General features: G+C 40.8%; 1 protein-coding gene across 2 annotated transcripts in view; it reads left to right on the forward strand.

Annotated features, from left to right (window-relative positions):
* Positions 1–12,309: 12,309 nt before the first annotated feature.
* The window catches only part of LOC110534030 (calpain-5), a 33,995-nt gene continuing 20,596 nt past the window's right edge, over positions 12,310–25,708 (forward strand). The window contains exon 1 of one of the 2 annotated variants that reach the window (XM_021618664.3): positions 12,310–13,022. The gene's annotated coding sequence lies outside the window, so the exon portion shown is untranslated. Of the gene's footprint in view, positions 13,023–24,291; positions 24,847–25,708 lie in introns of those variants that run through there. The other variant, XM_021618665.3, reaches the window with a different exon arrangement.

The following is a 25,708-nucleotide window of genomic DNA, read 5'->3' on the forward strand; positions in this document are numbered from 1 at the left end:
CCAAGCACTGAACCACTGCTACTGCTGTTCTGTACTGTTTCCTCTGGTAAAACCTAACCAGACGTCTGGAAGACATTCTGTCTCACCAAAGGGCATGTGTCCAAGACAAGTCATAAAGACAGAATAGCATGTCAATGATTTTCAAGTAGTAAATACATGTATAGACAGACAAAAGGTGTCTAAATCCATCATATAATTTACTACAGTATATCTTAAATGTTAGTCATGATTTACCAAGATTTGAATGCAAGTGCAACTAAGGGCTCTTTTATGTCTGGATCGCTGAGGAGTTACCGATTTGCGTTCACCGTGAATGCAGTCTCCGCGAACGCGGGAACATTGCCTTTAAATTTCAATCACGCTGTAAAGCTGAACTTCCGCCATACGGATTGAAATAGAGCCCTAAAACTGCAGTAAGACAATCATAAGAAAAAACATTTATCAACACATGTACTTAACCACCTGTACAAGCTAAATACGTCCACAATAACTGTGTACCTTACACTATTCAATTCAGATGCATGTAATTCATCCACTTGGATATGACATCCTACAGTTACTGTATATATAACTCAGGCATTCCTCTAACTTGGTGCAAAAACCAATTGGTCCTCATAAACCCCAGCACACCCGCAGAGAGATGGTCAACTACCTTATGCAATCATGTGCACACTCTCAACATACAGTACAAGTAAAATGTTCGGACACACCTACTCATTCAAGGGTTTTTCTTTATTTTTTTAAACTATTTTTTACATTGTAGAATAATAGCGAGGACATCAAAACTTTAAAATAACACATATGGAATCATTTGGTAACCCAAAAAGTGTTCAACAAATCAAAATATATTTTAGATTCTTCAAAGTAGCCACCCTTTGCCTTGATGACAGCTTTGCACACTCTTGGCATTCTCTCAACCAGCTTCACCTGGAATGCTTTTCCAACAGTCTTGAAGGAGTTTCCACATATGCTGAGCACTAGTTGGCTGCTTTTCCTTCACTCTGCGGTCCAACTCATCCCAAACCATCTCAATTGGGTTGAGGTTGGGTGATTGTGGAGGCCAGGTCATCTGATGCAGCATTCCATCACTCTCCTTCTTGGTCAAAAAGCCCTTACACCGCCTGGAGGTGTGTTGGGTCATTGTCATGTTGAAAAACAAATGATAGTTCCACTAAGCGCAAACCAGATGGGATGGTGTATCACTGCAGAATGCTGTGGTAGCCATGCTGGTTAAGTGTGCCTTGAATTCTAAATAACTCACAGACAGTGTCACCAGCAAAGCACCTCCACACCTCCTCCATGCTTCACGGTGGGAACCACACATGCGGAGATCATCTGTTCACCTACTCTGCGTCTCACAAAGACATGGTGGTTGGAACCAATAATCTCAAATTGGACCCATCAGGACTCATTTCTGAGGCTGGTAACTCTAATGAACTTATCCTCTGCAGCAGAGGTAACTCTGGGTTTTCCTTTCCTGTGGCAGTCCTCATGAGAGCCAGTTTCATCCTAACACTTGATGGTTTTTGCAAATGCACTTGAAGAAACTTTCAAAGTTCTTGACATTTTCTGTATTGACTGACCTTCATGTCATGAAGGACTGTCGTTTCTCTTGGTTTATTTGAGCTTTTCTTGCCATAAATGGACTTGGTCTTTTACGAAATAGGGCTATCTTCTGTATACCACCCCTACCTTGTCACAACACAACTGATTGGCTCAAATGCATTAAGAAGGAAAGAAATTCCACAAATGATCTTTTAACAAGGCACACCTGTTAATTGAAATGCATTCCAGGTGACTACCTCATGAAGCTGGTTGAGAGAATGCCAAGAGTGTGTGAATCTGTCATCAAGGCAAAGGGTGGCTACTTTAAAGAATCTCAAATATAAAATATATCTGTTTAACAATTTTTTGGTTACTACATTATTCCATAAGTGTTATTTCATATTGTTGACACCTTCACTATTATTCTACAATGTGTAAAATAGTAAAAATAAAGAAAAAACCCTTGAATGAGTAGTTGTGTCCAAACTGGTACTGTAAATACACACATGCTTGCACACACACAAACACACACAGATTCATACACAGACATACTGTACACCATATGACAAAGTTGATTCGAATTGGACAGGGCTTTTGGACATATCTGTAAAATATTCTCTTACCAGACTCAACATTCTACCATGGTGCTAGGAATCCCCAAATAGAGTCCATTTAAGAGACCATTCAAACCTTTATACAATACTGTACGCAGGGGTGATGCTTTCATGAATAACCAATACTATCATCAATGGGGTTGTAAAGAAATGTTCCTCACTACAATATTACTCAACAATAATAAACAGATTGATAAAATAGTTACATTTGTTCGATAATGTAGCTAAGAAACTAACGTTGTTCTCGTGTATTATTTGTAACAACTCGAAGGGCGGTTTACCTTAGAAGGCTAGTCAACAACAGACTTAACAGCCATAAGTCATCCCCTGTCAGCCGCGGATCATAGAGCTATTCATCTGTGGTCATTACTGATCACAATGACTGATACACACTGAATATGTATAGCACATTAGTCAACAGATGGCCCAAACTGCCTTCATATAGTTCACGTTCCTGTAAACAAAAACAAAAAACAATCATGATTGTCAGATCATCTCATTTGCTGGTTGAGCTGTCCGTGTGTACGATTCTCTGTCATGCCCTCTTTGTTTGCCTTTGTTTTCATCAATATTCATTTTGCGAGAAATTCCTTTTGCTCGTGGATATTTCTACTGTTATCGACTTTAGAAGGAAAAGAAACAAACTTTCCGTAGTTTAGAGGATAGTTTGCAAAATTATAGAATTAGACCTGTGGCTTGCTGTATGTTCCTTTAGTTTCTCATATGTGACTTTTGTCTCCAAAAAATAACTTATCTTTGTAAAATGAAACCTTTTTAAGTCAGATTGCATGCTTTTTAAATCCCACGAGTAGACTACATTGTACCAATATTGAGGTTGATTGAGTTTTCTATGGTCCTTACACAACTGTACAATGTAAAGATCAAAACTGAGTGAAATTAAAATACAAACCTATCATTTTTGTGAACATTGCTGTCATATAAAAAAGATCAACAACAAATAAATTTGATTACATGAAAACACGATCTGCGTTGTCTGTTTCCCTGGAATGTTTCCCTGGTGAATGCTGTCACCCCCTTTAAATTTGTTATTTCTGTAAACAAGTAGCCTACATGAAAATATAATACATCCACACAATAATAAATCCACACAATGCATTATAAGTTTCCTTCTAGTCCAGGGCCTTACCCACTGAACAAAAATATAGACGCAACATGCAACAATTTCTAAGATTTTGCTGGAACTGGAACATGCAGTTGTACATGTTGAACCAGAGCATCCCAAACATGCTCAATGGGTCACATGTCTGGTGAGTATGCAGACCATGGAAGAACTCTGACATTTTCAGCTTCCAGGAATTGTGTACAGATCCTTGTGACATGGGGCCGTGCATTAGCATGCTGAAACGTAAGGTGCTGGCGGCGGATGAACGGCGTGACAATGGGCCACGTGGTCTGCGGTTGTGAGTCCGGTTGGACGTACTCCCAAATTCTCTAAAACAACTTTGGAGACGGTTTATTGTAAAGAAATTAACATTAAATCAAAAATCAGCATGCTAAATTCTCTCTCCCTCAAAATTTCAGACATCTGTTGCATTGTGGTGCGTGACAAAACCACACATTTTAGAGTGGCCTTTTATTGTCCCCGGCACAAGCTGCCCTGCACAAGCTGCACCTGTGTAATGTTGGATGGATTATCTTGGCAAAGGAAAAATGCTCACTAACAGGGATTTAAACAAATTTGTGCAATTTTGTTTTGATAAGCTTGATAAGCTTTTTGTGCATATGGACATTTTGGTGATCTTTTATTTCAGCTCATGAAACATGGGACCAACACTTTACATGTTGCCTTTATATTTTTGTTCAGTGTAATTTCATTGAAATTACATGGAAACTGTGTGTGCCCAGTGGGTAGCATCAAAACGTAATGAAACTGTTACGCAGCGGATACACGCATGACATTTGATAGAGCATCTCTTTGGGATGTATTCATTGATGGGGTGCCCAAATTTTGGGGCAATTGTGTAATTTACTCTGAATGTGACCTTAAACTGGAGATGGTCATTCTAACATTGGCTTTTACATTACGCTGCAATTTGAATATGAAACCGTTAGGGTAAAAGCCTGTTAGAACAACCACCCCCAGTTTTAGGTTATATTCAGAGAAAATTACCCGTGTTCTCAATAAATTAACTCCTAGGATGTGATGGCAATTTTTTTACTTGATAACATTGTGTTTTTCAAGCGTCAAATTTGGTAGAGATTATCTTTGAGATGTATTACCTGATATTAGAAGGGGTGATGAAAAATTGGGGCATGGCACCCCAATTTCCTTTTTTACATAATCCAATATGGCCGCCAATATAGAATCAGATTTTTTTTTGCTGTTGAATTTTTGTTGCCTTATATAAACAAAATATTGTGTATTTGTGAGTAGTGGACCAGTCTTCAACAATATGCCATTATATTTCTTAATTTTGTTGAACTTCTACACCTTAAAAACATCATGTTATCAAGCTTAAAAATTGGTAACACCCTAGGAGTTACATTATGCAGCTAATTTACTGAGACCATAGCTAACAACAGTCAATATAGAAAGCTCCATTTTAACAAACCTAACGCGATGACGGTAGCGCTATAGGTTTGGGGGATGTGTCAGAAATATTTTTGCTATTTTCACAAACACAGGTATCAGCTCAGTTGCTGCGTTGGCGTGAAAGGGCTGGGTTTTGATGAATAAACAAGTTGTGGGTGTGTCGAGGCTTGGCTCCTCACTGGTCAATCAAAAGGTGCTCCATGGCTATATATGTGGTTGCTTCAAGTTCTGTATTTATAGTCTATGTGTCACGTTCTGACCATAGTTCTTTTGTGTTTTCTTTGTTTTAGTGTTGGTCAGGACGTGAGCTGAGTGGGCATTCTATGTGGTGTGTCTAGTTTTCCCATTTCTATGTTTGGCCTGATATGGTTCTCAATCAGAGGCAGGTGTTAGTCATTGTCTCTGATTGGGAACCATATTTAGGTAGCCTGTTTTGTGGGTGGTTGTTTCTTGTCTTCTGTCTTTGTCTATGCACCAGATAGGACTGTTTTGTTTTTTCACATTTGTTGTTTTGGTATTTTGTAGTGTTCACGTTTATGGTCTTTATTAAACATGTTGAACTCTAACCACGCTGCGCTTTGGTCCGATCCTTCGTCCACTGAAGAAAGCCGTTACACTATGATGTATTGCCTTGGAATCAACTCCAATTCCAATGTTAGTCCATTACAATTTGTTAAACAGCTTACAGAAACAAAATAGCTAAATGTAAACCTTTGCTAAATGCGTTAACTTGAACCTGTCTTCAGTCCACATTGTTCTAACTGCATGGCTTCAATGTGGAAATATATACATAGCATTCACCCTGATATAGGGGCTAGGCCCCTCATTATGGCTGAGCGTGGATATGCCAAATGTTGTCTATAAGCAAGATTAAATTCATTATTGACAAATCCTAAAAAGAGAGCGAATAATTCAAAGCAAATTCAAAGCAAAACAACTTATTTTAAATAGGCCTTGTAACACTTACAGTAACACTTACAGGCACCATACTTAGGGGCCTCCTGTGGGCCAAAAAAATGTCAAAACAACGCAAACCATGGAGGGTTTTACACACATCCAAACTTTTCACGGTAGCTGGACAAAGATCCAATATAAAGAGAAAGGGAGAATATCCACTCACCGTTATACTGCTTCCAAATATGTTTTATATACATATTGGAACCATTTTACAGATTCCATTCACACTTCTCCAGAAGTGGCATTGGACAGTGAATCATTCTAATAAGTTTGGTTTTAATTCAACTCAATGAAAAACAAGCAATCTGTTTGTTTTTTAGTTTTTTAAATGTAATGATATAACATCTCCAGCATATAAAAAGACACAATGCAACGCTGTTGAGCCAGCCTTCGTTATAGTAGGCCTCGGGAAAGGGTGGCTTACAAAGGGCTTAGTTTTACAAATATAAAACGGAAAACAAGCAATTATTACAGGAAAATAACTTCTAAATACGAGGTTCACCCTCATTATTGTTATTTTATTGTGTCACTTTTAATTTTTTTACTTTTGTTTATTTAGTAAATATTTTATTAACTCTATTTTCTTAAAACTGCATGGTTGGTTAAAAGCTTGTAAGTAAGCATTTCACGGTAAGGTCTACACACCTGTTGTATTCGGCACACGTGACAAATAAAATGTGATTTGATTTATTCACAGAGGTTCTCATCTCTCGTTTCATGATGGTCATGGACACATGTAGCCTACATCATGGAGGGAGTTTTACTCACGTCCAAAGCATGGCTAAAATAATGTACGCCTGCCTACAATACATAGATAAAAAGGGAATGCCAGCTCACTGTTTTGCTCCTCTCAAATTTCATATTTTAATAAACCTTTGGTGATTAAGATTTATTTCCAAGCAGTCTCATGAGCCTTTATTGACGGTCTTGACTATCCTACTGTACTTGATTAGCTACATTAGACAGGACAAGAAGAAAAAACACTTCATTGAGCAGGTGGGGGGGGGCTATACTAGGTTTTCAATCAAATAAAACAAAAAATGGGGAAAAAACAGTGTTTGATGTTTCTACGAAGTATACAGGCACCAAATCACATCTTGTTCTATGCGCATATGGGCAGTGTGCGTAATGGCTGAAAGGCTGCGTTTCCACTGTCAAAATCCATGCAATAACCAACTGTGTCACCACTAAAAACAATTTATGGTTGGTCTTAAATATCCCTACCAGCGTTGTCCGAAATTAGCACTTTGAATCATGTTTTTAAGGACACGCCTCAAATATTTCCACCCCTCCCATCTGAGCGCAAGCACGCTGATGTTAGACAGGTAAATTGCCGAACCTGGCGTTAGGCCTGGAAGATGTCCAGTGCGACAGTCTTTACTTGACGAAATTGCAAACTAACTTGCGTTTGACACCAGCTCTGCCTTAACGCCAGACAAAAATAGAGTCCGTAATGTTAATTCCTTGAGAAACTAGGCACTTCTCAATATAAAACATATCTCAAGGAAGTAATTGTGGATAGGAACACATCTATCCATCAGAGCTTTAAGAGGAATAATGTACCACTGCTTAAAAAATGGGAACCTAGATTTGTTTTTCCACCTTCCAAGCGAAAAATCAGATATGCTAGGCCTGATCATTGTAGATTCCTACCCACCTGCGCCCTAAAATTGATATTGAGTGGGACACATACAAAGAAGATAATCCACAAGACTCAACAAGAGAGAAGCGAGGAAAAGGCATCTGAAAGAAAGTTGGGAAGACAACCAAGCTTCCATGTAAGTTCAATGACTTTCTCAGAAAATCCTAACAACGAACAGGAGCTTTTAAAAATGTTGACACAGAAGGTGTGCCAATGAATTTGAAGATGGTAAAGAGATATATGCTACAATTGATGAGTCTGTGGTCACAAAAAGGGTGCTCTGACATCAATGGTGGAATGTGACCACGAAGAGGCAGATACAAGAGTATGTCTTCATCTTTAAGATTCCCTTCAAAAGTGTGCACAAACCACGATCATTTGAACAGTGGATATAGACATCCTTGTCCTCCTTGCTGGGTTGTTCTTCCATCTTACCAAGGATTATCCAACCACCAAGTTGTGGGTTGGTGGTTGGATAATGCCAGCAGATCAAGATGTTGGTTGTCTCCCCAACCTCTTGATCTGGATGGAAATGAACACCCCTTCTTATATGTTTTCATATCATCTGAGGAATGTTTGTACCAAATGTCATGCTTTTATCTGTTGCATAATGTTGTTTATGGTCAAATACCAGCTATTATGGCAGCCATTTACAATTTTTTTGATAACTCGTTTCAGTGTTCCCTTTGAAATGGGCACCCATTCTGGGATGTTTTAATAGTCCTGAGGAATGTTTCTACCAAATTTCATGGTTGTATCCACTTCGTAACGTTTCCTCCTCTAAGGCCATGGACTATTGTGAATAATCACGATCAACTCATACACCACAACACATGACTCGCAAGACACAGATCAAACAGAGAAGAACACTGAGTGCTCCATAGCCTAGGCCATGTCCCTCTGATCTGATGATGGCCATGTGGCATGAATGTGTGGCTCTAGTGCCCTCTGCTGCAGGACTGAAGTTCTGCCATCGACAGACCCCAGCATGAGCCATAGACCGGATGTCGTGGCAGCCAGATCGTGCTGCGTCGGAAGTTGAACTGACTCCCTCCCTAGCGTTAGGGTTACTGCTATGGTTATGGCTAGGGTTAGGGTTAAGGTTAGGGTTAGGGTTGTATTTGAGGATAGGGTTAGGGTTTAATCTGGATGTGGATATTAAGCTAGGGGGAGGGTTAGAGTTAGGTTTAGTTCAACTCTAGCTCAACCAAAACCCAAACAATAACTTCACGGCCACATCCCTAATCCTAGCCTCAACCACAACACTAATACTAACCAATCCTAACCCTAATGTGGCTTTAACCCTTATTTTGGCATAACACTAACCTAGTTTAACACCACTGGCTATTCATGATATTGGCCAGAACAACACCTTGGCTTGTCTGCCATCTGGTGCCTGCCTCATCAGGGCATGATGAGTGCATCCCTTTATTTCTCACCTTTCCCTGGGAATGTGTAGGACTTGCCACGGCATGGAGTAGTTGACTAAGGGCCCGATTCAGACAGGTTATCTCCACATTCTACGAAGACCTTTACCTATGCAGGCCATTCCTATGCACTTCTCAGCTGAAAACCCTCCCACTTGCTGGCCAACAGATTTTCTCATGGAGTTTTTATTCAATAGGGTTTTCAGCACATTTTTTGAAAGACATTCATTCAAATTTGGTGTACCTTTAATTAGCATTTTCTCGACAGAATCACTAGAATATATGGACAGATGGTTCAAAATATTAGAGCTCAATTAAAGACAGCCATGTAAATACACACATCTTCTCTCCTTTCAGCACCAATTGTTATATTTTAAAATCCTCTTACGTGGTATATTATTTAGGGTTAGGAAAGTCTTTATAAATAATTTTAAAAAAAAACAGGTTTGGAGAGCCTTTATGTGCTAACTATATTGGGAAATAAAAAAATACAGTGGTTTGAATCTTCCTGAAAGTTGCCATATTCAATTGTTCAATCCATAAAATATTGGGTGAGATGTGGGGGTGAGATGTGTACAATAGGGGTCGAACAGTAGTACTATAAATCTACACTAATAATCCTCACTAATCATGGAACTGTGATAACAACGGTCCAGTCATTGTGAACCATGCATCAGGCTCCAGATTTAAACTGCTACGTTTGGTTTGCCTTCCATAATGATTTGAATAGGCTACATGTCCCAAATTATTGCACAGCTTGTAATATGTTAGCCCAGAAATTCCCAAACAGGGGTGCGTGCAATGCCGTCAGGGGTACGCTAAATAAAAACGTGATTCACATTTTTTTTTTTATAATAAAATATATATATATTTTTTTTCATCACATTTTCACAAAAATACAATTAAACCATCTAGTGTTCAGTGAAATAACAACACAATATCAAATACAGGTAGCCTAGTCAAATAATTAACATCCAATCACATTAACCGTTACGTAGCTGCTGCTCATTCCATTTGAAAATGGATAAATGGTTAAAAATAGTAAGGCTCGCGTCCATAGAGACACATACAGTACCAGCTCTACTGGTAGTACTGCTACTACCCGCAGTACTACACCTGCATCTGTCGACAACAAGTTGTTCTGCTTCCACGAGCACATCCAATGTTAGCATCAGTAATTCTACATTTGTTGTTAGCCCAGCTAGCATGGACACTGACAGATGTGAATCTGATGCAGCCGAAGAGCTACTGCCCCCTTACCCGGGAAAGCACTGAACAACAGACAGGGACGTTGGACCATCAAAGAGGTGCAAATATGATGAGAACTACATTGATTTGGGTTCACTTATATTGGGAGTAGTGTCTTTCCTCAGCCACAGTGTGTTATATGTGCAAAAGATATCACAACTCGATGAAACCTTCACTCTTGGGCAGACATTTAGAAACAGAACAAGGTTTTTTGAAAAATATGTTTTTTTGAGAGAGAATTAAGACGACTTTCGAGTAGTAAGACATGTATAAAAGCAACAGATACCATTAATAAGAAGGGGCTAGAAGCGTCTTATATGGTGAGCTCCCGGGTGGCTAGGACAGGCAAGCTCCATACTCATGTGGAGTACCTAATTCTTCCTGCTGCCGCGGATATGGCTGGGACAATGCTGGGGTAAAGGCCAAAAAAACTATACAGACAAGGCCTTCATCAAACAACACTGTTTCATGACGCATCAGTGACATGGCAGGAGATGTTTTGAAACAATTACTGCTTCGCATACAAGCCAGTGAATTATATACGTTACAGCTGAATGAGTCAACAGACTTGGCGGGCCTGGCACAGTTCCTGGTATATGTCCGTTACGTTTATGGGGGGTCAATTAAGGAAGACATCCTCTTCTGAAAACCACTGGAAACCAGGACAACAGGAGAGGATATTTTTTAAGTACTGGACATCTTTGTGACATCAAATGGACTTTGGTGGTCAAGATGTGTTGGTATCTGTACTAATGGAGCAAAAACCATGACAGGGGGACACACTGGAGTGGTAACGCACGTGCAAGAAGTTGCTCCCGACGCACAAGGTATGCTGCAGCATCCACCGAGAGGTTCGTGCTGCCAAGGGAATGCCTGACAGCTTGAAATACATTTTGGACACCAGTAAAAATGGCTCTTTCATGCCCTGCCTCCAGTCCACTTACCGATATCTGAACAAAAGAGCCTGGTCGAAATTGCAACAAGCGGTTCTGTGAAAATAGAATTTAATCAGATGCCACTGCCAGATTACTGGATTGAGCTGCGCGCAGAGTATCCTTCCTTGGCAAAGTGCCTGTTAAAACATATTTCCTCTTGATATATTTTTGGACTAACTGCTTTTCCATGTATGAATCTGTTATTCAATGCATTTCTATGGGCTAATAGCAGTAAGGACAAATTCAATGTATCATCAAATAATTGTTTTGATACCTACAGGGGTCCTAAAATTCAAAATAGAATAGCTAAATGAACCTTAGTATGACCATCTTAAAACAAACAACTAGCTTAGTAGAAACCCAGCCCCAGACCCTTAAGACCTTATTCATGTCTGTTATAAACAGTTGCCATCATCTTTATTGGTTCAGTTCTGCGGTGAACCCATAACAAAATTACTACAATCACTCCTGTCCTGGCTTTGGACAATTCATTACACATATAGTGTGCTTCCAAACTGTTGTGTAGAGAGATAGGGAGGGGGAAAGGGGGAGAGGGAGAGAGGGAGAGAGGGAGAGGGAGCTGCAGTTGTCTTCCACAAGCCAGAGCTGAGAAGACAAAATAACTCACAAATCATACAGGACAGTAAAACAATGATGGCAGAGGCATCATCCCTCAGGGACTCAACAGCACACCACACCACAACACCTGAAAATAGCTCTTTGTCTGCCGCAACACTACAATTACGAAGTCGAATATAGACTTTCAATGAAAGTCAATGAACTCAGTACACCAGACCCAGCTGCTATCGCATTGGTGTCTATGGGAGAGTCACCCCCTTAAGATATTGATGCCCGTTGCAACCAGATACCTATGTGAGAGTGGATTCAGTTTGCTGCCATATGACTGCTTTCACATTTGTTTCCAGTGACCATCATGTAAAATAGATCTGAAACAATTGTCATTTATATTTACAATCCCCTTATCCAAACGGCTTACTCATTGACCTAGCTCTTATCAATTTGTAAATTACAGTGCATGGAGAAAGGCTTTATTTCTATCGATAAAAAAATATTAAATAGATGCTGTTCCACTTGAAACCGGCAGGTTGCTCGACCTTATTCATCGTTTCGCCTCGCATAAAGGTGGTCGAATATTGAGGGAACAAAGTCAAGATCAGAATACAGTATATCTGTTGACATACCTCTGCCACGCCTTCATTTATTTGATCTCCACCCCCAAACGAATAGCGGGTGAATAGCATACTATTCAGAATACGTGCAGAGAGAAAAGTGCATAAAGATGGAATTTACGTTCCATTTACGCACGCTTAATGAACTATGCCTGGGCAGGGCAAAGCCAGAGGAAACTCTGGTGGAGGTCCACAGTGGTCCTGACGTGCACATCGGTCGACCGACCTGGGTATAGGGGCGAAATACTCATCGAACAATCTAGTTAGTAGCTGGCTCCCTCCGAAGTTTCCCTCAGGATATTTATTACCTTAGGTTGGAATGAATCCACTTAGAGCTTGGCATGAGGACCCAAGGTCTGGACTCTATAATTACTGCAATTACTGAAACACGTACAATGATTTAGCTTTGTGTGAACGGCTGATTATAGGTTTCAGCTGTGGTTGCCCATGACATGTATTTAGAAGGGAAATGGGTTTATAGCTAACAATCGTGTCTTATGGTATTTAACCGGCACAGGCAGGGCCAGACACAAGTTACCAAAAGAGGAGTAACAGTTAAATCTGTAGCAACCACAGTAAAAGTGACTTCACATTCACACTCCTACAGCTTTAATGTCTATTGTCTGTGTAACTGGAAAGCACACAGGGGTTATGGGTAGTTTTCAGACTGATGAACAGGGCACAGGCTGATTAAGATATAAATAGCCGTTCATGGGACACATCTCTGCCAGTACTCAAGTGGAGGGCTGTGCGTTGTTTGCCTTTGAACACAACGCTCCACAGAATGACAGGAGCTTTATATTCACCACAAGATGTCTGGGAATGAACCAGCATCAATATGACGCAGCGACTTCCTATTCATTTTCTCATGGATGACACAAGGACCTTGACCTTGTGTACGCAATTGATGGTGAGAATGTTAATGGAGGGACATTTTTGAGAGTTGTTGTGTAAGAAGTTCTGTTTGTAAGTATAATCATTAGTGTGAATGACGTTTTTTGGAGTGAGTCAGTGTGGTTTTCGTAAATATCTGGGTACCCTAGAGTGTGCACTGCCGTCACATCAGCATGGAGAGGACTAGTCACGCTGCGTTACATACAGTGGTGGAAAAATACCCAGCTGTCATACTTGAGGATACCTTCATAGAAAATAACTCAAGTAAAAGTGAAAGTCACCCAGTAAAATACTACTTGAGTAAAAGTCTAAAAAGTGTTTGGTTTTATTCTTAAGTTTCAAAAGTAAATGTAATTGCTCAAATATACTTAAATATCAAAAAATTATTATATCAATATCAAAGAATGATTTAAAATTCATTCAATTAAGCAAACGAGACGGCATAATAGCCAGGGGCACACTCCAACACTCAGACATAATTTACAAACTAAGCACTTTTGTTTAGTGAGTCCACCAGATCAGAGGCAGTAGGGATGACCAGGGATGTTATCTTGAAGTGCCTGAATTGGACCATTTTCCTGTCCTGCTAAGCATTAAAAAAAATTAAACAGTACTTTTGGGTGTCATGGAAAATGTATGGTGTAAAAAGTACATTATTTTATTTTGGAATGTACTGAAGTAAAAGTTTCAATAATATAAACAGTAAAAAAAAGTATTCTCACTAAAGTATTCTCACTTAAGTAATTTACACCACTGGTTACACAATCTATAACTGGACCCTTGAGAGAGTTAAGCTGGACTGCAGAAACTACATGCACAGTAAGTTCATCATGCATCCTCATTCGTTCATGATTAGCTTACAGTATATTGGGTTGCAACATCACAAGTCCTACTGGTATTGTGATATTGATATTGTGAACTTTGTATAGGAGACCTCAGAGGCAGCAGCTCAGATGGTCCATCTTTGCTCCCATCTCTGTTCATCCAGATGCGTTCCCTTTATTTGGGGAACCTCTTCAGGCCATGTGTTTCACTCCAGCATGGATATGACCCAATTTGCTGCAGCCATGTTCAGAGTTGTGTGACTGTCCCCTGGCCCAGCCCAGCCCAGGCCAGGCAGCCAGACAGGGTGTATCTCTGTCTGCTGGGGCCTCGTTTATCAAAGGTGCACACAAAAAAAAGATTCCAAACCTTGCATGCTCCAGTTTTCCCACAAAGGTTGATATATACATTTTGAACTTGATGGGAAAGTGTGCTTATCTCCATGCCAATCTAAGACCACCAGTACACACAACTGTTAGTGCTTGATCAACTGTATTGCAAGCAAATGTTGTTCTTTTTGGGTGAAATGGAGGTGTTTGATGCACTGGAATTATAATAATGTTAGGTTAATAAAAACATTTAAACGCAGGCCTGATTGTAAAACAGATGCATTTGCCATTGGTAAGAAGATTGCTTAGCAGCATGTCGCCTCATATATTTATTTTACTTTTATTATATACAGAGGCCTAAAGCATAATCATATTGCAGGGCATGTCTCTCCTTTTTTGTTGTTGCTAGGACTGTCTGGGAGTGGTCTGAGTGGGGAGGGGAAAACAGAAAACTAGCTGTTATTGGCAGAGAGTTTTGGAACTCTCTTTGTCATTGGTCTATTGACCAATTTATCACCTGGTGAGATCACCAGGCAAGCCAAAACTCTATCCTGCCAAACAGGCTGAAATTTCAGGCGGCCTTTTCAAACAACTCTTATACTAAAAATGCATTATCATCATTTTCATAGTGTGGAAAATGTGTATTAAACATAGGAAAATCACATTTTGGACTGCACTGGGCCTGGTTTCCCAAAAGCATCTTAGGCTAAGTTCATTGTTAGAAACATGCCTACTGTATACTGTATGTTGTCGATGTACGCCAGAATTGAGTAAGAAATGTATGGTTGATACATTCGCCCACTGGAGTTTTTGGCTTGTCTCAGGTCAAACAGGTCCCACCAGACCACTACATTATGTGGATGACCACACAGCTTATCCAATTACCAATGCTACCTCATCAAGACAGTACATGGCTCTGTATACTAAGCCGATATTTTGCTGTATTTCCAACCCATTACCTTTTAATATGGCACTGACTTTCCGCTTCATTAGACTGAGCAACCAGCCGTCAATAAACAGTCAGCTTCACAGACAATGAGTGCATGACGAAACACCAAAGGGAACCAGACTGCATTCCTGGAAGTCTGTCAGTGCTCACATGTTTTTGGGGGGGAGATAACATCTCAATAGAAAACCCTAAAGGCAATCAGGCAGAATTTTAAAAATTATTATTATTTAACTTCTTGTTGACAAGGGGGCAGTATTGAGTAGCTTGTATGAAAAAGGGGCCCAGAGTAAACTGCCTGCTACTCTGTTCCATATGAATATTATTAGTAGTATTGGATAGAAAACACTCTGACGTTTCTAAAACTGTTTGAATGATGTCTGTGAATATAACAGAACTCATATGGCAGGCGAAAACCTGAGAAAAATCCAACCAGGAAGTGGGAAATCTGAGGTTTGTAGTTTTTCAACTCTTTGCCATTCCAATACACAGTGTAAATGGGGTCATATTGCACTTCCTAAGGCTTCCACTAGATGTCAACAGTCTTTAGAACTTTGTTTGAGGCTTCTACTGTGAGGTGGGGGTTAATGAGAGGGGATTGAGCCAGGTGTCTGGCAGAGTGCCACAGGCTCGTGAGGCGCGGTCGCAAGAGAGTTAGCTCTCGTTCCATTGCTTTTCTACAGACAATGGAATTGTCCGGTTGGAACATTATTGAAGATCTATGATAAAAACATATTAAAGATTGATTCTGTACTTAGTTCGACAAGTTTCTACGACCTGTAATATTACTTTTTTTACTTTTTGTCCGATGTTCGGCTGGACCTGAACGCGCGTTTGGATTTGTTTACCAAATGCCCCAACAAAAGAAGCTATTTGGACATAAATGATGAACTTTATCGAACAATTCAAACATTTATTGTGGAATTGCGATTCCTGGGAGTGCATTCTGATGAAGATCATCAAAGGTAAGTTAATATTTATAATGCTATTTCTGACTAATGTTGACTACACAATATGGTGGATATCTTTTTGGCTGCTTTGTCTGAACGCTGTACTCAGATTATTGCATGGTTTGCTTTTTCCGTAACGTTTAAAAAAAAAAATCTGACACAGCAGTTGCATTAAGGAGAAGTATATCTCTAATTCCATGTATAACACTTGTATTTTCACCAACATTTATGATGAGTATTTCTGTAAATTGATGTCGCTCTCTGCACAATCACTGCATGTTTTAGAACTACTGAACGTAACGAGCCAATGTAACATGAGATTTTTTTAATATAAATATGTACTTTAGCGAACAAAACATACATGTATTGTGTAACATGAAGTCCTATGAGTGTCATCTGATGAAGATCATCAAAGGTTAGTGATTCATTTTATCTCTATTTGTGCTTTTTGTGACTCCTTTCTTTGCCTGGAAAAATGGCTGTGTTGTTCTGTGACTTGGTGGTGACCTAACATAATCGTTTGTGGTGCTTTCGCTGTAAAGTATTTTTAATACACTGTGGCCGGATTAACGAGAATTGTATCTTTAAAATGGTGTAAAATACTTGTATGCTTGAGGAATTTTAATTATGAGATCTTTGTTGTTTTGAATTTGACGTCCTGCACTTTCACTGGCTGTTGGCGAGGTGGGACGCTACCGTCCCACATATCCCAGAGAGGTTTTAACCAGGTAGGCTAGTTGAGAACAAGTTCTCATTTACAACTGTGACCTGGCCAAGATAAAGCAAAGCAGTGCAACACAAACAACAACACAGAGTTACACATGGAATAAACAAGCGTACAGTCAATAACACAATAGAAAAAAAAGAAAGTCTATATACAGTGGGTGCAAATGGCGTGAGGAGGTAAGGCAATAAATAGGCCATAGTAGCGAAGTAATTACAATTTAGCAAGTTAACACTGGAGTGATAGATGTGCAGATGATGATGTGCAAGTAGAAATACTGGTGTGCAAAAGTGCATAAAAGTAAATATAAACAATATGGGGATGAGGTAGGTATGTTGGATGGGCTATTTACAGATGGACTATGTACAGCGATCGGTTAGCTGCTCAAATAGCTGATGTTTAAAGTTAGTGAGGGAAATATACGTCTCCAAATCTGTGCTTTTTGCAATTCGTTCCAGTCACTGGCAGCAGAGAACTGGAAGGAAATGCTGCCAAAGGAGGTGTTGGCTTTGGAGATGACCAGTGAGGTATACCTGCTGGAGCGCGTGCTACGGGTGGGTGTTGGTATCGTGACCAGTGAGCTGAGATAAGGCGGAGAGGGTCCAGATTGTCTAGCCCAGCTGATTAGTAGGGATCTAGGTTTTGCATCTCTTTCAGAACATCTGCTTTCTGTATTTGGGTGAAGGAGAAGCTGGGGAGGCTTGGGAAAGTAGCTGCGGGGGGTGCAGAGCTGTTGGCCGGGTTAGGGGTAGCCAGGAGGAAAGCATGGCCAGCCGTAGAGAAATGCTTACTGAAATTCTCAATTATTGTGGATTTATCGGTGGTGACAGTGTCACCTAGCCTCGGTGCAGTGGGCAGCTAGCTGGGAGGAGGTGCTCTTATTCTCCATGGATTTTACAGTGTCCCAAAACGTTTTGGAGTTAGAGCTACAGGATGCAAAGTTATGTTTGAAAAAGCAAGCCTTTGCTTTCCTGACTGACGGCGTGTATTGGTTCCTGACTTACCTGAAAAGTTGCATATCTCGGGGGCTATTCGATGCTAGTGCAGTCCACCACAGGATGTTTTTGTGCTGGTCAAGGGCAGTCAGGTCTGGAGTGAACCAAGGGCTATATCTGTTCTTAGATACATCTCTGTGGTTTCATCCAAACAGCTGTTGTGTATCCTGGGACTGTTAGCTCTGTTAACAGGTATGCTAACTATTGTGGGGATCGGTCTATCAGTAGAAGAGACGGGAACGGCCTGACTCCTTTGATCCAACAGAGTGGGACTAGGCTCTCCTCCCAATTCCTCTACTGGCTCTTTCAATACTTCCCCTCTCAGCACCCTGCACCTTGGAGAGCCTAACGGCCCCAGGCATGCAGTTGATAACATATCTGTCATCTTACCTCACTAGCCAGGAATTTGGCTGGGGGACAGCACTTAGCATGATGTCAACTGCCCAAAAAACTTGTCAGACCTTTTTTCAGTCAGTGTGTGTGTGTGTATGAATGTGTTGGGGGGATACAATCCTCCTAGGAGTGGAACATAACATTGCGGTGTATCCTAGGTGAAAAACCTGAAATTCACAAATTGTATAAATCTGTCTGCTCTGCCCTCATATTTAACCTTGCATTGACGTGATTTGCCATTTAATTATCAGGACAGCTAGGGCTACAAGTAGAACACAAAACAATTTGCATTCATGACTTTTAATGACAAGTGTCAATCAAAAAATAAGATCTGACAACATGGATCTTAGGGAGGTGGATGGAATGTGTGCCACACTGTTTTGTTTCCCCATAAGATAACAAATGGTATATGACTGGTGTAGTTATGTAACATTTAGTAGTCAAAATACCAAAATACCTTCTGATTGGGCACCTAGCCACGCACTGTCATAAGGTAGCACCTTCATTACCTTGTTTAGGAAGCTCATTGGCTCCCACCTAGGGCGGGGTCAAATTGACTGTTTTTTTTCGCACAGAGAGGGAAGAAATGTGTTCACTTTTGCAGACAGCTACAGCTAATAATAGGCTAGCTAGCAACTACTAGCGGCACGCTGAATAATTACAGCTTGCTAAGTTTTGATCAGCATGGATAGCCGAAATTGTCTGGGCACTGACAAGAACAAAAAAAACGAATGACCACCATGTCGAGACGAGAGCGAAGCCAAGCTCACTGAGCAGCCTGCTGACCCGTGCCTACAGCAAGTGTAATCCTTGCCCATCCCCCAGCTGCCTGCTGACTAACAACATCAAGAAGAGCCAGGGCCTTGCACCAGCAGTACGAGGGTAACATCACAACAAGCACCTGCACCTCCATTAAACCAGGCACCAGTACCTGACGACCTGTTGGATCTAACCAAAACTGAACCAGGAGAAGGGGAGTTTATTGTGACTCGCCATTCCTTATCCACCCGGAAGAACGTATTCAGTGAGCACAGACACAGCATGACACAGCATGTTACATCAACAAAAATCCCAGCTTGTCCAGCTGGCGTTTGAGAGGGACCTGACAAGTAAAATTCGGCAGGAAGGAGAATGGAATCAGAAACTTCTTATAAGGTTCAGCACTGCATGGAGGAGGCTGCAACTCTTCTAAATAGTAAGCTACAACCTTTATGGACCTGGGCGTCTTGCCAGAATGATTAATTAATTGGTTTCCCCTCATCTAAGTCTACTGGCTGTTTGACTGATTTTTTTATGTAATGAATAGTTTAGGCTTTTGCTTTTTACTTCAATACATCTTTCAGATTTTTCTGTGATGTAAATGTCATTGTTGTTAATGTGATGTGATGTTAATGTCTTAATTCCACTAATTGTGGTCTTGAAATACATCCACAGGTACACCTCCAATTGACTCAACGGATGTCAATTAGCCTATCAGAAGCTTCTAAAACCATGATATAATTTTCTGGAATTTTGCAAGCTGTTTAAAGGCACAGTCAACTTAGTGTATGTAAACTTCTGACCCACTGGAATTGTGATACAGTGAATTATAAGTGAAATAATCTGTCTGTAAACAATTGTTCGAAAAATGACTGGTGTCCTGCACAAAGTAGATGTCCTAACCGACTTACCAAAACTAGTTTGTTAACAAGAAATTTGTGGAGTGGTTGAAAAACGAGTTTTAATGACTCCAACCTAAGTGTATGTAAACTTCCGACTTCAACTGTAGATGTTTATTTTACATTGAACACTGACCAAACGTCAGCGAGTACAAGATGGGAGGCTTTCAAAGCATATATTATGTGGCAAATATTTTACCAGTTTCAAATCAATGAAATCTGAAAATGAAAGATGGACAGCAAAATCAGAGAATTGAAGAGGGAAGTTTTATTGGATAACTCAGTAGAAGTAAACAAAGGAATGATTTGCTCTTAAAGATCAGCATGAAGAACTTTCCACCTCAAAGGCTGCGAAAAGCTTAACGAGGCTGAAACAGTCCTTCTCAATGAAAAACCTGGGAAATTGCTGGCCTGGTGCATTAAGTTAAATAAGAAGTTAAATTCAGACAGAGCCATTAATGCAATTCCTAATTTAAAGGACAATTGTCAATGTATCCTGTAGAAATAAAACAAACATTTGCTTCCTACTACAACACACTTTACAACGGAATCTTCTGAGAACTTAACTAATCAGACATCCTTTTTGGATGGTCTTGATTTCCCTCTATTTCAGAAGACACAAAATTGCATTAGGAAAAGAAATTGGAGGGTGTTGAAATATTTGATACTATTTTCATTATGAAGGGAGGTAAAGCGGCTGGTCCAGATGGGCTCCCAATAGCTATTTATAACATATTTAAGGACACACTTCTAGGTCCACTTTTGGAAAAGTATGCTGAATCCATTCAGAAAGGTTGTCCCCCCCCCCCCCCCCTCTCGAAGGAGTGCTTTAATCACTCCTATTCTGAAGCCTGATAAATCCCCAACAAAATGTGAAAGTTACAGACCGATTTCTCTTCTGAACTCCGACTCAAAAATGATTGCTAACACCTTAGCCAGGAGATTGGATAGAGTACTCCCATATCTAATACACCAAGACCAAAATGTCTTCATGAAAAACATCAAGGTTACTAAACATGTGTGAAGGGTCCCCTGATACTGCCATACTCTCACTTGATGCAGTGAAGGCATTTGATAGAGTTGAGTGTTCTTATTTATTTTAAGTGCTTAAGAGATTTGGGTTTGGGAACTACTTCTGTAAATGGAGTAAGATTTTATATACCGACCCCACTGCAGAAGTTGCCACTAACAATTTGATTTCACAACTTTGGTCAGTTTTCTGAGTTTGAAGTTAATAAAACCAAATCTTCCATTATTTTCCTCAACAAGAAAAAGAGACTGAATCCAGTTGTACAGCATCCATTTGTGAATACAGAACAAGGTCTCACATATCTTGGTGATAAAATCACACCAGAATTAACTCCTTGAGTTCAACAAATTATGAACCCATGGTAACGAGTTGTCACACCCTGATCTGTTTCACCTGTCCTTGTGCTTGTCTCCACCCCCTCCAGGTGTCGCCCATCTTCCCCACTTATCCCCTTGGTATTTATACCTGTGTTTTCTGTCTATCTGTGCCAGTTCGTCTTGTTTGTTCAAGCCTACCAATGTTTTATGTCTCAGCTCCTGCTTTTTCCAGTCTCTCTTTTCTCGCCCTCCTGGTTTTGACCCCTGCCTGTCCTGACTCCAAGCACGTCTGCCTGACCGCTCTGCCTGGCTCTGGATTACCGACCACTGCCTGCCTTGACCTGTCGTTTGCCTGCCCCTGTTGCTACAATAAACATTGTTACTTCTACACAGTCTGCACTTGGGTCTTACCTGAAACCTGATGGTACGAACTGGCCATGACTGACCCAGCAGGCCTCGGAACAGCTCCGCAACGTCATCTCCTCCCATCTCCTCTGCAGGACACCCTCAGTGTGGCAGACTATGCGGTGGAGTTCTGCACGCTAGCAGGAGGGTACCTGGAACCCAGAAGCACTGTTTGACATGTTCCTGCACGGATTATCGGATGAGGTAAAGGATGAGCTGGCAGCCCGAGAACTACAGACGGATCTCGACTCACTCATCGCTTTAACCATCCGGATCAATGGCACGTAGGAGGGAGAAGAGGTCCGATTGCGGTCCCAATCGCTCACTCTGGGATTTCACCTTGCATCTAATGAAGTCCCCGACGTCTACGTCCCCAAGAGGATCTGGGCTTACCCGTATCCTAAAAGAACCTCCGGAGACTGCCGATTCACCTCTTCCTGAGCCGATACAGCTCAGTACTGTCATGACGTTGGCCTGGGGTTGGGTTTATGACAGTCATAAATACCTCTTCCCCCCCTTTTTCCTCTCTCTACCCTACTGATGTTACATTTTGAAAACCCCTTGGTCAACATAGAGATTCTGGGAATATCAGAAGGTGGGGGGAAATGAACTATATTCTGGTAATCCGACCAATTGAACATAGGCGGTGGTACTTAATGAATATGATGTCAGTTCGGTTGTCATCTGAGACATTCTCATCAATGATAAGATGACATAAACTCTACAGTGGAAAGTCTACACATCAGAGTTATCGGATTCATATGGAATTGTTGTTCAATTTAAATTATTTTATAGAATACCATGTCATATCACTTCATCCGGCATAGCCAAAGACACAACAGTACGCAGATTTGAGACCCAGAGTTGTCTGTATTGCGGTACTGCCGGTAATTTTGTCTACCTGTCCCTTCAAGCTCATTCGTTTGAGTCGGTACACTGGTGGGTCTTAAAGATAATTGTTATTCTCCCCTTACTCACCCCCCTCTCCATGCCATCATGCTGTGGGGCGACCAGTCCAAGTCTCTCCAGGTACTCATCGACTCCGGGGCCGATGTGAGTCTCATGAACGTTACCCTGGCATCCGAGCTGGGCATTCCCACTCTACCCCTCTCCATTCCCATGGGTATTAGAGTGCTGGACGGGCCCTCTATAGGCTGGGTCACCCACCAGACCACCCCCGTCAACCTACGAATGTCAGGGAAACCACAGTGAGACGATCAAATTCCTGTTGGTGGAGTCGTCACAGGTTCCCGTGATATTTGGATTCTCTTGGCTCCAGCTGCGCAGACTACCAGGATCTCCAGGAGGGGTTCAGTAAGGCCCGGGCCACTTTGCTCCGCTCCAAGATCATTAGCCTCTCTGCTGTTTGTCCTCTGTTGCCCAGTACCCTCTGTATCATCCCTGTTAAGCTTCACAAATTTGACCCTAATATCCCAGACCTGTGTGTTAATAGTAACACACATTTAGGCACCTTAGATCATTGCCTGTGGGAATGTGTCACGCCCTGACCATAGAGAGCCCTCGGGGTTCTCTATGGTGTTTTACGTCAGGGCGTGACTAGGGGGGTGTTCTAGTCTTTAATTTCTATGTTGGTGTGAGTATGGTTCCCAATTGGAGGCTGCTGATGATCGTTGCCTCTAATTGGCGATCATACTTAGTGTGTTCCTTTTCCCACCTGCGTTGTGGGATATTGTTTGTGTTTAGTGCTATGTGCTAGGAACTCTACTCACGCTGCGCTTGGGTCCACTTTCTACAACGATCGTGACAGAATGTCCTGAGATACAAAAGTTTTGGATCTCAGTACTGCGCTACATCTCTGAGATTACCTCTACTCCAATACCACTAATCCCTAAACTTTGCATCCTAAATCTTTACCCAGAGAATTTCTCTTTACATAGGAGAGAGAAGAAATGGTTGACCTCTGTCTATTACAAGCTATACATTAATTTGCTCTCCACTGGAAGTATGTCAGTTCCCCCTCACTTGGCTATTGATTAAAATAATTAACCTCAAGCCTGGCTCTAGAAAAATGTACTTATATAGTGAAAAAGAAAGCCCCAGAGTTTCATAATATTTCAAATCAGTTTTGTGTGTTTTTGCAAACCGGTGATATTGTAGAGGCATTGTAACTGTAGATCTGCATATTCTCCATTTTCTTATGTGAATATTGACTCGGGGAAATCTGATCTATCTGCGACTGCATATTCAACTTTTTTATTTATTTGTATTATTAGAAATGTGTTTTTTTCTGTTAGTGTTTGGTTATGATGGTTTTGTCTATCTTAGGGTTGGGTTGGGGGGGGGTTGTTATGTGTGAAAAACAACAAGAACATTTTATTTCTGAAATTGTTGATTGTCCTGTTTGGAACTAATAGATGTGTATTTAAAAAAAATCAAAATAGTTATATACTTTATCTTTCTTATTATTATGTAAAGCAAAGTTTGTGTATGGCTACATTTCAGATAAAACATTTGCACATTTGAACAGTATAGGACCAATCTAACTTGTGTTATTAGGGTTCTAAAACAATACTAGTTGTGACCCCCCATGGATTTAAAATGCCGTCTCAGGCATGTCATCCTGGAGCCTGGCCTGTCCGCCAAGCAAAAACCTGATAGAAAATCAATTCAAAAGATTGCTGTAAGTACAGAAATTGTTTGCTCAGTTGGAAATTAAACTAGACAGTTTGTGACAGCAACTATGTGAGCTTATTTTAGTATTACAGACACTATTTCCTGGGATGTCCAATGATCTTCTATGTAGAAGAAACCTTACCTTCTAGCAACTCTTGTGTGGCTCGTGAGTGTCATAGAGCAGAACAGATTACATACGTGTTTGAGTGAGTCTCAGCTTTTCGTAGTGGAGTCATAGTTTTTGAGGTTCTAACTGTTCAGACTTTACAGGCATTTTTGTGAGAAGAACAGTTTTGGGGATCTGCCATTGTCTCACAAACACTGCTCTAGCTCAGCCCCCATTAATTGCACAGGCTAATGGTTGGCACCAGCAGATGCAGAAGTCTGTAGCTCAAACACAGTGTTTAAAAGGGTCACTAAAACGTGCCGACGTTACCGTGGGACTCGAAGAGCTATTAAGTAGGAGTCGAAGGATGCAGACTGTTGTCATAGGGAGGGGACAGATAGGAGGACACAACCCTTTGGCTGTAGTTGGAACATCCCAGTAGAACACGACAAGGCGATTCAGAGGTGGCATCTTAACAACCCTGTAAGGAACTCTAGGATTTCCATTGGGATTTTAGGAGGACAAGAACAGGTAAGAGCCACAACACTGTGGAGAACTAGACCTACATTTGGTTTGACATTTAACTTGAGCCATTTTCCTGGTGTATAAAGTTGTCAAACTGTCTTGTTTAAGACGGCTACATAACGTGTACTCCCCTTCAGCAGCAGTATCACTCAATTTCCTCAGTAGCAGTTGTAGAGGGAACGGAACGCTGTCTATCACAGCCTCCATGAAACAACTTGCATCGAGGGCAGCTCTGCCATGTCAAACTGAAACCCAATTGGATGTGTTGGCCTACATACTCCCAATGAGATAGTGATTATAGTATTCCAATTACAACATGTATCATACAGACATTATGACAGTGAATTCAGTTTTTAGTTTTGACACCTTTATTTTTCTGACCGTATTAGTAACAAAACCTTTTGATAATGCGTTCTTATGAACTTACCAAAATCATTTGAACAGCCACAGCTTTTTAGTAGATTGCTGGTGACACCGAGTCTATGACTATTGTATCAGCATGCACTAAAATAGACCATTATGGTAGTAAGCACAACAACCGTGGTAAGTAGAAGAGTGACAGTGGGATTTGATTTCAGATAGGCCTAGTTTGATGTATGTCTTCAGATAAGCAGCTGTGTCATCACACTGCCTTCAATATTATGGGAAACAGATGTGGCATATTCTGCTGAATTTATTACCATATTTGTGAGGAACAACAATGACCACCACCCAAAAAGGCCACTTTGGAAACTGGAAGGGCAAATCTAGAATGTTTGGTTAATGGTCATTTCTGTACATTCAAACAATATATCATTACATTCATACCATTCTCATTCCTTTAGTGGAAACGTGTGGAGTGCTCAAATACTGCTTGACTCTTGTCCTA

The sequence above is a fragment of the Oncorhynchus mykiss genome, chromosome 10 (assembly GCF_057628025.1).
Source record: "Oncorhynchus mykiss isolate SJ-2025 chromosome 10, ASM5762802v1, whole genome shotgun sequence".
Taxonomy (NCBI): Eukaryota; Metazoa; Chordata; class Actinopteri; order Salmoniformes; family Salmonidae; genus Oncorhynchus; species Oncorhynchus mykiss.